The following is a 12,964-nucleotide window of genomic DNA, read 5'->3' on the forward strand; positions in this document are numbered from 1 at the left end:
ATCAGTGAGTTGAGTGGGGACTCAGTGAGTTGTACAGGACAGGACTCAGAAATCGGTAGACTCGGCGAGTCAGGGGTTGACTCGGCGAGTCGAGTCGCGAATGAAAGGATTCTGAGCGTATGAACTCGACGAGTCAATAGGGAGACTCGGCGAGTAGGGTTGACCTGGAAGGTTGACTTTGACCAGGACTTTGACTTTTACCAGAGTTGACTTAGTTTGACTTCTAGAGTTCAATTTGAAACTAAGTGTTATATTGATATTAGTAGCTTGAGGAGCTAGTGGGGCAGCAGGTCAGAGAGTTGTCGGACAGCAGCCAAAGGTTTATCAGCAAAGTTCAGCAGTGCGAGGTGAGTCTCCTCATTGTTTGTATGGGTCTACGGCCACAATGCCGGTCTATGTAGTTTTGTATGATAGGAAGACCCAGGGGTTAGCCCTATGCATTATGCATGAAAGACCCGGAGGCAGCTCCTGGCACACGGTATGTTATAATGTATGACAGCAAGACCTGCGGGTTAGCCCTAGGCAATATGTAAGGAAGACCAGGAGGTGGCTCCTGGCGCACTGTATGCAATCTTGTATGGAAGACCAGGAGGTGGCTCCTGTCACACTATATGCGGAGTAGCCTAGTAGAGTAGTATGTATAGTTGTCTTTGTGATACTTGCATGAAAGACCGGTGGGTAGCCCTTGGCACTTGTCTGTAAGACCCAGGGAACGGCCCCAGGCTTGACCAGGAAGACCACGTGCGGCCCATGGCATAACCACAAGACTATGTTTGGCACATAGCACCTTGGCAGGACTATGTTTGGCACATAGCACCTTACTTGATTATGGATATGTTGGTTACGTATGGCTCTTGGCTATGTATGGCATGTATGGATAAGTTGGTTTGTATGGTATGTGGTATCTGGGGAACTCACTAAGCTTCGTGCTTACAGTTTTCAGTTTTGGTTTCAGGTATTTTGTTTTCATGGAAGGAGTTGGCTCGATCGCAACGCATCACACTATGTTTTCCGCACATGAGATCTTTGGGATTACACTCTGATATGGTTTTACGATAATATGTTTTGAGTACCGACACTTTGGTTTATCACGAGATATTATAATGAATGTTTTTATACTGACGGTTTTATGTAATAACTTATTTAAAAATGAAATTTTTGGCCTTGAATTTTGGGATGTTACATGTTTCTAGTAACAAGTTCCAGTAAACATTCTGTCATGTCTAAGGCTCGGTGACTTAAGAACCTTGACATTACAGAAAGACAATGCATGTAAATATGAAATTCCACTACATCTTAGATAATGATAAGAATTTGGAATTCTGAAATGTGCATCATTGGAATAGTGTCCGATGGAACTGTTCACAAAGAAAGGACCATAGAGACCCATAGTATGCATATTCATAACATAGGCATGACTGATGTTATCTATTTCAAGGGGTTAGTTGATTAGTTGAAACAGTATACAATAAATACATTCGTAATTGTTATAATGATTAAATAATATGGATTTACTTATATCCAATAAGTTTGAAACCATAGTTAATGTAACACCCAGTTCCAGGTAAGCACCATTTTAGAATTTCAACTTTAATTCTGAAGTTAAAACCTTGTTCACGACGTGAGCACTAAGGTGTGACGACGTGATCCGAGATGAACGAAACACGAATGGTCTTGATTCTCACGACGTGAGCCCTTGTGGGTCACGAAGTGAGACACGACTGTGAGAAAAAACCTAATTTTGGGGGGTTTATTCCGTAGTTAAAGGAAGTCAGGGCTGTGGTTACCCCACCCTTACCCTCCATTACCTCTTTACACTCCCTTTTTGCACCCCTAGCACCCATAGTTGATCTTGAGCTCCTTTGTAATAAATTCTAGCAAAGAAGAAGAGGAGGAAGAGCATCTAGTTCATCATTTCTGGATTCAAGTTTCACCATCACTCATCTACACACCTTCTGGACCTTTGTGAGTTTCCAAGTTCAATAATTTTTGATTTTATAAGCTTAGATCTAGGTTTTTATACCTTATCTTTCATGTATAGAATGATATAGTTTTTGGAATCCATAAAGTTTCCAACTTTATGGATCTCCAGTGTCCCTTGGGTAATATAAATGCTAGATCTAAACCATGGTTGAGTTTTAAGACTCTTACATGAGCTTCTAAGGTCATTTCATCCTTTTTGCCCTAGCTTGTAATTGCAACATGCATTGGACATGCATGTCCAAAAAGCCATAATTTTTATGATATTCTAGAGTAGATAAGACATTTTGGAGGTGTTGGTTGCATATCTTAAGGGATTAAGAGTTTTGTTCATCAAATTTATCCAGACTGTTCCTTACATCGTGAGCACTTGGGTGTCACGGCGTGAGAATGATGTTTCCAGATTATTTTATCTTATAAGCTCACGACATGATGAATGATCGGGTGGATTTTGATTAAGAATTTTGACCTTAATCATTGACCAAGTTTAACTTTAGGGAAAATATGGTACTTTGAACAGTATATTGAGGTTTGGTCACTATTTATTGTATAGGTGACTAGTAGAGTCAATATTCAGAGCAGCGATCAGTTCAACTATCTTTCAGATTGTGAGGTGAGTCTCCTCACTATGCCTATTGGTTGAAGGCACCAAGGTCATCCCATTTTTGTGTTATGTGCTTCATATAGGACCCATGTATAATTAATTGTTATTTGCATAGGTTAGCATATTTGGATGGTTGGGTTGAGGTTGGAAACCAACAAACATAAATGGTTGGGTTGAGGTATTTTTCCGTGCGGTAGACCAACAAACCCAGATGGGTGGTTTGAGACTCTGTGTCAACTAACATGGATGGTTGGGTTGAGACTCTATGTCAACAAACCCGGATGGTTGGGTTGAGACTTTGGTTTAACAAACCCTAGAAGGTTAGGTTAAGGCCATGAGCCAACAAACCCTAACTGCATCCACTATAACTGTATATTCGATGTGTTGGGTATTTTAGGAAACTCACTAAGCTTTGGATTACATTTTGATTGTTATGGTTTCAGGTACTTCAGATGATCGCGGAAAAACGAATGATATTCTGTAGTTTGATTTCCGCTTGATTTGAACACTCTGATTTTGAATGATTGTATTTGAGACTTATGGTTATGATTCGGGTTTTTATATAAACAAGGGTTTTATCTAAATGAAAAATTAAAAAAATTATCGTGATTTTTGGGATGTTACAGTTAATTAATTTATTATTCTGTTTCACTTTCCATGTTTACTTCCATGAGTAATTTTAATATTATTCAAAATTCCACAGTCACTCATACTTTTGGAAGTAAGTGGTGAATTAAGACTGTCATGAATTGATTGTAAATTGTCGATTAAGGTTAAGAAATTACAATTGGAATTGCTACGATATTCATGAGTATTTTGAAAATAGAGATTTTATGTATTGGATAAACCCATGCTTAGAGATTACTTCATGGATTTTATCGCGAGTAATTCTAAGACGCTAATATCTACTATTCTGAAGCGGAGATATATAGTTTGTAGTTTACAAATCAGTTGTGCATTGGTTTACCCCCAACATATCTCATAACTGGGTTTTATAAAGAGTATCTCCATGCATGATTTGGTTAGTAAATGTATAACTATATAGTCAAAGTAATTCATTCCTTTTACCTTAACAGGAAAAATGATATCTTTTGGCCCATCGATGATTTGTTACCGACATCTAAAGTGTTTGGCCGAGCCCAGACTAAATTGATGCTTTCAATTAGTAGTTTGAATTCAGTCGTCATAAATTAGGAAATAGAGAAATAAAATCTTGGACTATGACGTTGATTCTAATACATGTCTTATATACATACAATATCTTGTAGAACAAAGGAATAGTTGATCACTTATCTTAGAGCCAACGGTCGATTTGAATCAGATTTTGACAGTGGCTTTGGAAATCACTCTTTGTTGTTTAGTTTAAGTTTTGTACTTGTAATTGTAGTTACAGACTTATCCAAGTGGGAGACTATTGGATTAAGGTGTCTAAGTCAGTAACTAAATTGGTATATTCTTGTAATTAGAAGCAAAGTCCTTTTTGGGTTGACCTCATAACTAGAACTTGGTTAGAATGACATTTGTAGAAAGAGAGGATAATTTATTATATTATTATATGATTGATAAAATAAGTGGAAACTATGAGGAAATAATTTGTTAGTATATTATGTGATTAATATATTAATTGGAAATAGAAAATTGGTTTGTTAATTTATATGATTAATAAATTAATATAAATTCAATTAGGATTATTATTAATCAGAATTAATCTGGAATTAATTTAAGATTAATTGGAATTAGTTAAAGGTTCAAGTGTTGAATTGTAATTGTTCATAATTGATCAGGGAAAGGAAATTCTAGAACCATATGGTGGTGAACAAAATTTGTGAGTGTTTTCGGGTTTCTGGAATATTCCTAAAACTGATAAGGATATCATATTGGAATTAAATTAAATTTGAATATTTTATTATTCCAATTTAGGGTTTTCCATCTCTCATCCACGCTATAAATATGACCCCAAGGGTTATGTTTTCATTTACATCATTCCCTTAAGGGTACTCTCGCCGAAAATATCCTCTCTTCTCTCTCCTCTTGTCTTCTAGTTCTAAGGTTTGGTTGTGAGCCATTAGAGGAATCATCTTTTTGGTGTTAAGTTTTCCAAGACCTACACTATAAGGGGATTAAATTGATTTGTTTAATACAACAAATCAAAGGTATGTAACCCTAATCCCATGATTTCGATTATACTAGGGTTTATGCTAGTTTTGTTGTTTATAATATGTTGTCTTCAAAGTGTTATGACATAGACCCTTTATAGGATGTATGTACCCTCTTAATTTTTAAGTGTTTTCCGTATTGTACATGATTTTTATTCTATAAAACTCATCAGATACATGATTATAAACATATAATTATCCATACATAATCTTACATAGGATTATATTGCATATAATCCTACTATTTCTTCTTTTATATCATTATCAGATACATGATACTAAACATATAATCATACATACATACATATACATACACACACACCTTTTTAGTTAGTGAAGACTAACTATCACTTATTCCAATCTTTAATTGAATCATCTTGACACATATTATTGGCTTAAGGCCTATTCATACACACAATCACGTTCCTTAAAACTTGTCTTAGCTTATTAAGATCTTAATAACTTTTTTATGTCAAAATGACCTCTCAATGGATCAATAATATATCTTTTCATTTTCTACTTTTAAAACTAATCCAACTAATGAATTAAGTATCCTGTAATACCTAATTCATTACACTCTAATCTATAATGCATTAATTCAACATTACAACTAATTAGGGTTTGAAACGCTAACTTTAAATATATGGATTTCACTATGAAAATCACATATAAAGCTTGTTCATGGCTTCTAAACACTTGATTAAACATTACTAACAAACTTTCTTAAAACAATCTTACATAATTAGCTCAAATCATCAAACACAAATTCAATCCCTAACCGGCTTAAAGATGGAGAAGATGATTACCTTAGGAGCTTTCAATGTTCAATCTAAGCATAAACACCCAATATCTCCATTTCACCCTTCTTTTATCTTCAAATCATCAGAGCTTGGCTCTAGAGGGTTTAGGGTGTGTTTTGGCGAGAATGAACTCAAACTGATATATTAATTAATCTCCAAATAACGTCGCGGTCATGACCTTACCACGCCACGGTGCACACTCTTAATCTGTGGTCAGCTTCTTGTCGAGCTGCGATGCCAATCTTGTATAGTAACCTACTTTGCCCACTGTGCTGCAGTACCTACATATCACCCTGTGGTGCAAAGTATGTTGCCTACCACTTACAACGAAGTACTTCGTCTAAATCATTGTTTTCCCTCACAGTATCATGGCAAGACCTTACCGTACTATGTTGGTTGTAGACCAATAGCCTTTATGTCTGATTCCATTCCAGCTTGGGACAGTTTTATTTCAACTTCTAACGTGTATAACTTCTCTGTTTCTAACCTGTTTTCTAGGATCTTTATATCCACGCAAAGGTGGGTATACACTCTATAACTCTTTTGAGTCATTTGTTACTGACTTAATATGGGTCTTAATTTGTTAAGTCACAAAGTTCGCCCAAAAAGCATAAAATTTCCCATTTTACCCTTTTGTCCAAAATGTATCTTCTCATGCATCTCTTCTCTTGAACTTACTTATCTAATCTCATCTTAGTGATTTAAATTTGTCTTGGCTAGTTTCTTGACATTATAACTTCATAAACTCACGTAATTCTTCTAAATAACTATTTTTCCCTTTTGGTTAATACTTGAATAAAAGTCAAATATCTCTAAATTTTGGGTTCTTAAAAATACCATGTGAACTAATGAAAAAAAAAGTGCTAGGATTTCATTATTGAATAACAAAACACTACAATTACAAAGAAAAGGGAAAGACATACACACACACACACACACACACACATATATATATATATATATATATATATATATATATATATATATATATAGAGAGAGAGAGAGAGAGAGAGTGTGTGTGTGTGTGTGAGAGAGAGAGAGAGAGAGAACTAATTAGGAATTAGGTTAAACTAAACTAAATGGCTAACATTGGCCTTAACCAAAAAAGGGCCGAATAAACTAATTAGGCTAACGCTGAGAATATCCAAACTATTTATGCTCTGAACACCTAATATAAGTAAATAGCAAAATACTAACATTAGGTTTTGGAAGTCTAGTAAGTCCTAAGTCTAACTTTTGAAACTTTTGAATGAAATTGAATATGGGAAATAATACAATTCTAAAGTCAAAACAACCAAAATAACTTCAAAACTAATTTATATGTAAGCTATATAGGGATAAGAAACACTAATAATAATCAATTCATAATCCAACCAAAATATAAAATACATATGGTTTAAGATGCCCGATCCAAGTTTCTACACACAAACAAGTCCCTTTATATTAAAGATGGGTCTGAATGGTATGATGACATAAACATGGTAGTAACATCACACTTCAAAATCGTTTAAAGGCCCGAAGATTAAGTTTATTATTTTGGAGACCTCTGACCATCCAACATGAAACCATGCAATGGATTTGCAAAGTCCATCTCTAATCTTAAAGTTAAATTTTAACTTCCACAAAGACAAATCGTCCATTTAGAACAAAATTGGAGTTAATCCCAAATGTGTATAGAAACAATCATGCCAACCCATCATAAATGATATGCATATATAGGATGTCAAAATCAAAGAAAAAAATAAAAAATTAATGACTTTTATATAATTTGCTCTAAAAATTACTAATTTTTTTTTTTAATATTAAGCAAAAATCAACACTTTTCACACACATTAGACATAACCACAAAATTTACAAGCTCGTCTATGAAATGACCCAAAAGAATTTTGTTTCGGAAGAAACAATTAAAATTTTGACGAAATCGTTGTTTGCTACGAAAATATACTACGAAATTGTCATATTTTTACAAAAATGTAGATTCTTTTTTCTTTAACACATTTTTTTGTGTTGAGAATCTTCAAAACAACTTTTACTATAAAAAAAAAACAAAGTTATATTGGTAAAACGAATTCGTAAGTAGAAAGAATTTTTTTTTTTATAAAAATATGGTGTAAAATATAAAAACAAATGTCTTAGCCCATACGATGTGGAGGGGATATTACCGGCAACATCCGATATAGATGTCTTGGGCGGCGTCAAACACCGCCCATATTACGGACAAATTTCATAGGCCAATATTTACAACTCAAATTTGAACAATAAGATCACTCGATACCCTGATGTACATCCATCAAAACCAAAGGTACAAACAAAAAAAATTACAAATGCTTGAGCTACACCACACCATTATATACGCATAAAATCCTATGTAACATCTATATAACACCAAAGTATATAACACCAAAGGTTAAATGCATTATTATTCACTACACTGTTTAGCCTTATACACAAAAGATTTAACCAAAACACATTCACAACTAAGTTAAATTTATGGTTATTAATGGATTTTTATTAAATTCTACATACTTTTTGAAATAAAAGGTTAATGGTTTTAGCTTAGATTTGTCATTTTGTCTTTAGATATATAACAATCTTCTAAATATTTAATTAAAGTAATCCAGATCGGTATTTTGATACTATAATTTTTGAAGTAAACAACAAAGTGTTTATTTTATAAGTATAAAAGAAAATCTAATATAAAAAATACTTACCGGAATAAAAGGTTACTTGTTTTTGACTTTCATCCAGTTTTAACTTATTAAATGACTTATGTCAGCCATCTATTTTACTTTACTACCACATATTGATAAAATAACAATGATGTGTATATTTTGCATTGATATTTGTACGTAGGCATCTTTTGATTTGGTAATATTTGGTGTCTGGAAAAAGAGTTTGCCTCCAAAATTCAACAAGCAAAGTCCATCGTGACATCACCTGAACAGTAATTGACTTTGACACGTCACCTCAAATTTCCGTTCTCATGCTTACTGAAAAGTAATTTCAGACTCTCTCTGCCTTCTACTATTTTAAAAGCAAAATCATAATACCCCCTCCGTTAACACAAACAATAAAAAGCTCTCTTTTTTTAAAAAAATAATAGAAATTTTTTTTGGAGACTTCTACTAAAATTTTAAAATGTGAATAAATAAGTATTTTAGAAATATTTGATTACAACAAATTAATATTATTAGGTTAAACCGAACGTAAATAATGTATGACTGATAATGCATGAGATAAATGATGGATTATATCATGTATAATATACTTATGTTAAGGAACCGTATCATTTGGAGTACTTAAAACATGTGATGGTGTTGTCTTGCATTACCCAAATGCTTGGCCAGGACAATCCTTATCATCTCGAGGGAAATAACAACCATCATAATCTGGAAAACTGCACAGGCAGCTTGAGCTCAAGCCGATATAAGAAGTATGTGATGTAACATATCATGTACAATATATTCATGCTAATACTAAGAAGAATAACAACACTCCTAACATCTTGTCATATCATCTTTTTGAATGTCACCTCATTTTGTATTTAGCATCTAATCTTAATATTTGATTGAGAGTGGTAACACCTCATTTTAAGTTAAAAAAGTATATATTTAATGAAAGTGGATTGCAATCCAGTCAAATAGGTATCCACCAATCAAATTGCACCCACACATTCTCTCTTATCTCGCCAAAATGTTAACGAGTAAAGTGCAGCGAGCCCCCTAGCGAGCGTTAGGGGGCGGTGTTCGTGTGTTGCTAGCGAGCATAGCGAGTGAGTTTAACACTCTCACTCCTCTTAGTCTAGGGAACCTCATCATTTATAGTACTTCAAGCATGTGGTGGTGTTGCCTTGTGGTACATAAATGCCAAGCCAGGACAACCCTTATCATCTCGAGGGAAATAACGATCATCCTAATCTGGAAAACTGCAGAAGGCAGCTTGAGCTATGTGTTGCAACTTTGCTAATAGCATAAAAAACATTATTCCATATAGAAAAAAGAAAGAGCTTTGACTAACTTTATAGGTCTTTATCTCCACATATTTTTAAATAGATAAAGTAACAAAAAAAATTATTTTGGCTAGAATTGTAGTATTGGGATATTAAATTAGTTTTTGATTAGACTTGTCGTTATATATAATTAATAGTCCAAAGATTAGCATTGGGCTTTGCGTCTCTTGGTCTCATGATAACTAATCAATTAATTTTTATTAATAAATTTTGAAATTAATTTATTAATTAATAAAATTGGTTAATTGTTCATTGTTAATTAACTGACTGGCAGTTAATTTCAGTTTTTGAACAGGTATGATGATTTGCAGTTTAACTGCCATTTGACAGCTTATAAATAGATGATAAATTGACAGATTGAATGTTGACCAGAATACCAAAAAAATGTCATTTTCTGTCTCTCTCGTTTCTTTAGGAAATCAAGGAAGCATGAGGAATTTTGACAAAATCACGATCTTATCTTGATTAAATTGGTGTATCCTCTAAATAAATCTCTACCAGAGAAATTTTTATCTTAGGACACTACTAGACAGACCTAATCTACAATTTCAAGTTTATAATTTTGTTGTAAAACATCAACATTCAAGTATGTATTCTGATTTGTGAATCTTTGGTATATAAACTGGATTTGATTATGTTTCTGTTTGTTAAATTTCGTATTTGATTACTTTTGTCACAATAGTTTGGTTATCACGATAACATAGCCAAGACAACTTAGTTGTGAGGCAATTTAAGATGTCTTTCAGAAAACCTAAAATTGCATGTTCCTTTGATGATCATTCATTGTGATCATAATTTTCCACTGCATTCTAAATACAAAAATCTATCGATGTTTTGGGTGTGTTGTTGTTTAGACCATCGCTATAGGCTCTACCGCTTATACCTCGCAAGGGTGTTCGAGGCCATTGACCCCTGGATTTCAACATGTTCAGGATCAAATACGCTTATATATACAAGTATGCTCTACATCACCTAACGTATATTAGATCATAGTTGCAGTCCTTATTTATTTTAGTATTAACTCTAATTATAATAAATGACCCATTCCATTAAAATCATCAATATTTTAGAGTTAAATCAAACATAAATAAGCTTGTTATAATATCTGTAAGGAAATGTAAACTTCTTATCTTTAAATTTTTAATATCAAACACACACACACACACACACACACACACACATATATATATATATATATATATATATATATATATATATATATATATATATAAACGCACACACATACAAACAAACAAAACAATACAATCTAATTGTAACCTAATAATAGCATGAAATAAGTAAGACTAAGATTAGTTCAACAACCAATTGACACCTCATTTTTGGAGTACTTAATTCCTAATTATTCGCAAGTAAGGCATCTTAGTGGTGGTATACTTTATAACTTACTGAACTATGAACAAATTACACATTTCTTATCCCAACTATCAAACATGCAAAGTCTAGAACGGAGGGGCTTGTTGACGAATTAAAAAATAAAGATACCCTATGAAATAGGTATGTTGAAATTTTGTAAATATAAAGTGTATTCTAGAGTTATTGCTTCCCATTGTGTGATTCAAGACATGTTCAAACATAGTCATTTTAAAGTTAATTGTAAAAAAGAGAATTTCTTGTCAGCTTGAAATTTTAGGGTTTATTTGATTTGTTGTGGTTGGGTCCAATTAGAGGCTTTGGTCGACTCAGTCCATAATCAATATGTTTGATAACCTCATTGAATCCTCTTAATCGGTCCATTTGTAATACTTATCTTTCGTGACCAGATATCAATTCGGAAGATATAAAATGATATGAGACGAGTAGGTGAAATAAAGCTTGGATTTACTTGAAATTAGATATTTGTTGGTTATCAAAATGGAGTTGAGAAAGTGACATATCTTTTAAAGAGGAACGTATGGATATAAAGATCATCGAAAAAGGAGGTCGAACGAGAAAGTTATGGTTTTTTCAAGTTGAGATGAAAATACGGTGTTATTTTGAGAAGGTCAACGCAAGTCAAAATTAGCAGTCAACTTTTGATCCCCACGATGTTAAGGTATACTTCTCATAATGTGGCAATGAGTGAATCATGATTACATGTGTCAACCAAAGAGTGACACGTAGAAAGACAGAGTCTATCCAAGCTTCACGTTGTGACAATAGATGTGTCACAACGTGAAATGAAACAAGTCATGAGGGCGCTTGGTGAGAGAGTGTAATACGTGTCGAAACTGAGGTTCATTTGATTGTCACAAAGTGACACACAAATCGTCACGATGTGATAAGTGCACACTATAAATATAAGAGTCTCGAGTCATTTGAAAGAGATTTGGCATGTGGGATCGGAGATGTTGCTCAGGAGTCGTTTGTGGGAGAAGACTACGGTGAATTTTATGATGTGGTATGGATGTCACGGGGTCGAGTTACGAGATACATTAAGGTATCTTTTACACGTTAATTTTAATTACGATGCTTGATTATTATTAAGATTTGATAGACCTGAGTGTATTCCGGGTATTCATGATATGGTGTTGTTACAAACCCGTTGGTAAGATCAATGAGTAAATCTTATGATTAAATATTTAGTCGAGAATGTGAGGGTTATAAACACAAGTATTTAAGAAATACCCATTATGAGAGATTTAGCAAATGGCTTACATGCTAAGCATATTAAGATTATATTAAGAGATTTGATTAGTATGGTGACAAGATGTCCCGGAGGGTAGTTAGTAATAAATTATGAAAGTTTTGAGAAACTTGTCATTTGATGATTAGGTGTTACCAGATGACAAGCTGATAGGCATTGAAGGATTAAAATCGGAACTAGAATAAGTTTGTTAACTAAGTAGGCGAGTAACTCTATTATAACATACATTAATGTGTTATCTGTGATATCCATTACATGATTTAAATGATTAATTACTTTGATAGATTAATATATTATTAAAAGATTAATCTTGATTGAGAGATAGATTGTTAATTGAAAGATAACTTATAAATGAAAGATAGATTATAATCGAGAAATATAACTTATAAATGAAAGATAGATTATAATCGAGAGCTAGACCACATTAAAAGGTAGATCGTTTTTGTGTAATTGCTTGTATTTGATTTGTAATATATGTGATATTGGATATGTAAATTCTATAAAGCTCTAAATAAATTATTATTGTTGAAAGAATAATGAGTATTAAGAAATAAATTGTTATTGATTATAAATGGAAGACTGGTGTTTAAATGATAGATCGATTATAAATGAGAGATAGAGTACAATTGATAGATAAATTATTAATAGGTTAGGCTATTAATGAAATAGATTCTTATTAAGATAGAACATAATCAAGAAATATATTATTACTGGGAAATAGATCATGATTGTGTGTGTGTGTGTGAGAGAGAGAGAGAGAAAGAGAGTGAT

Source organism: Lactuca serriola, chromosome 6 (genome assembly GCF_051521515.1).
Source record: "Lactuca serriola cultivar US96UC23 chromosome 6, Lser_US96UC23_V15, whole genome shotgun sequence".
Taxonomy (NCBI): Eukaryota; Viridiplantae; Streptophyta; class Magnoliopsida; order Asterales; family Asteraceae; genus Lactuca; species Lactuca serriola.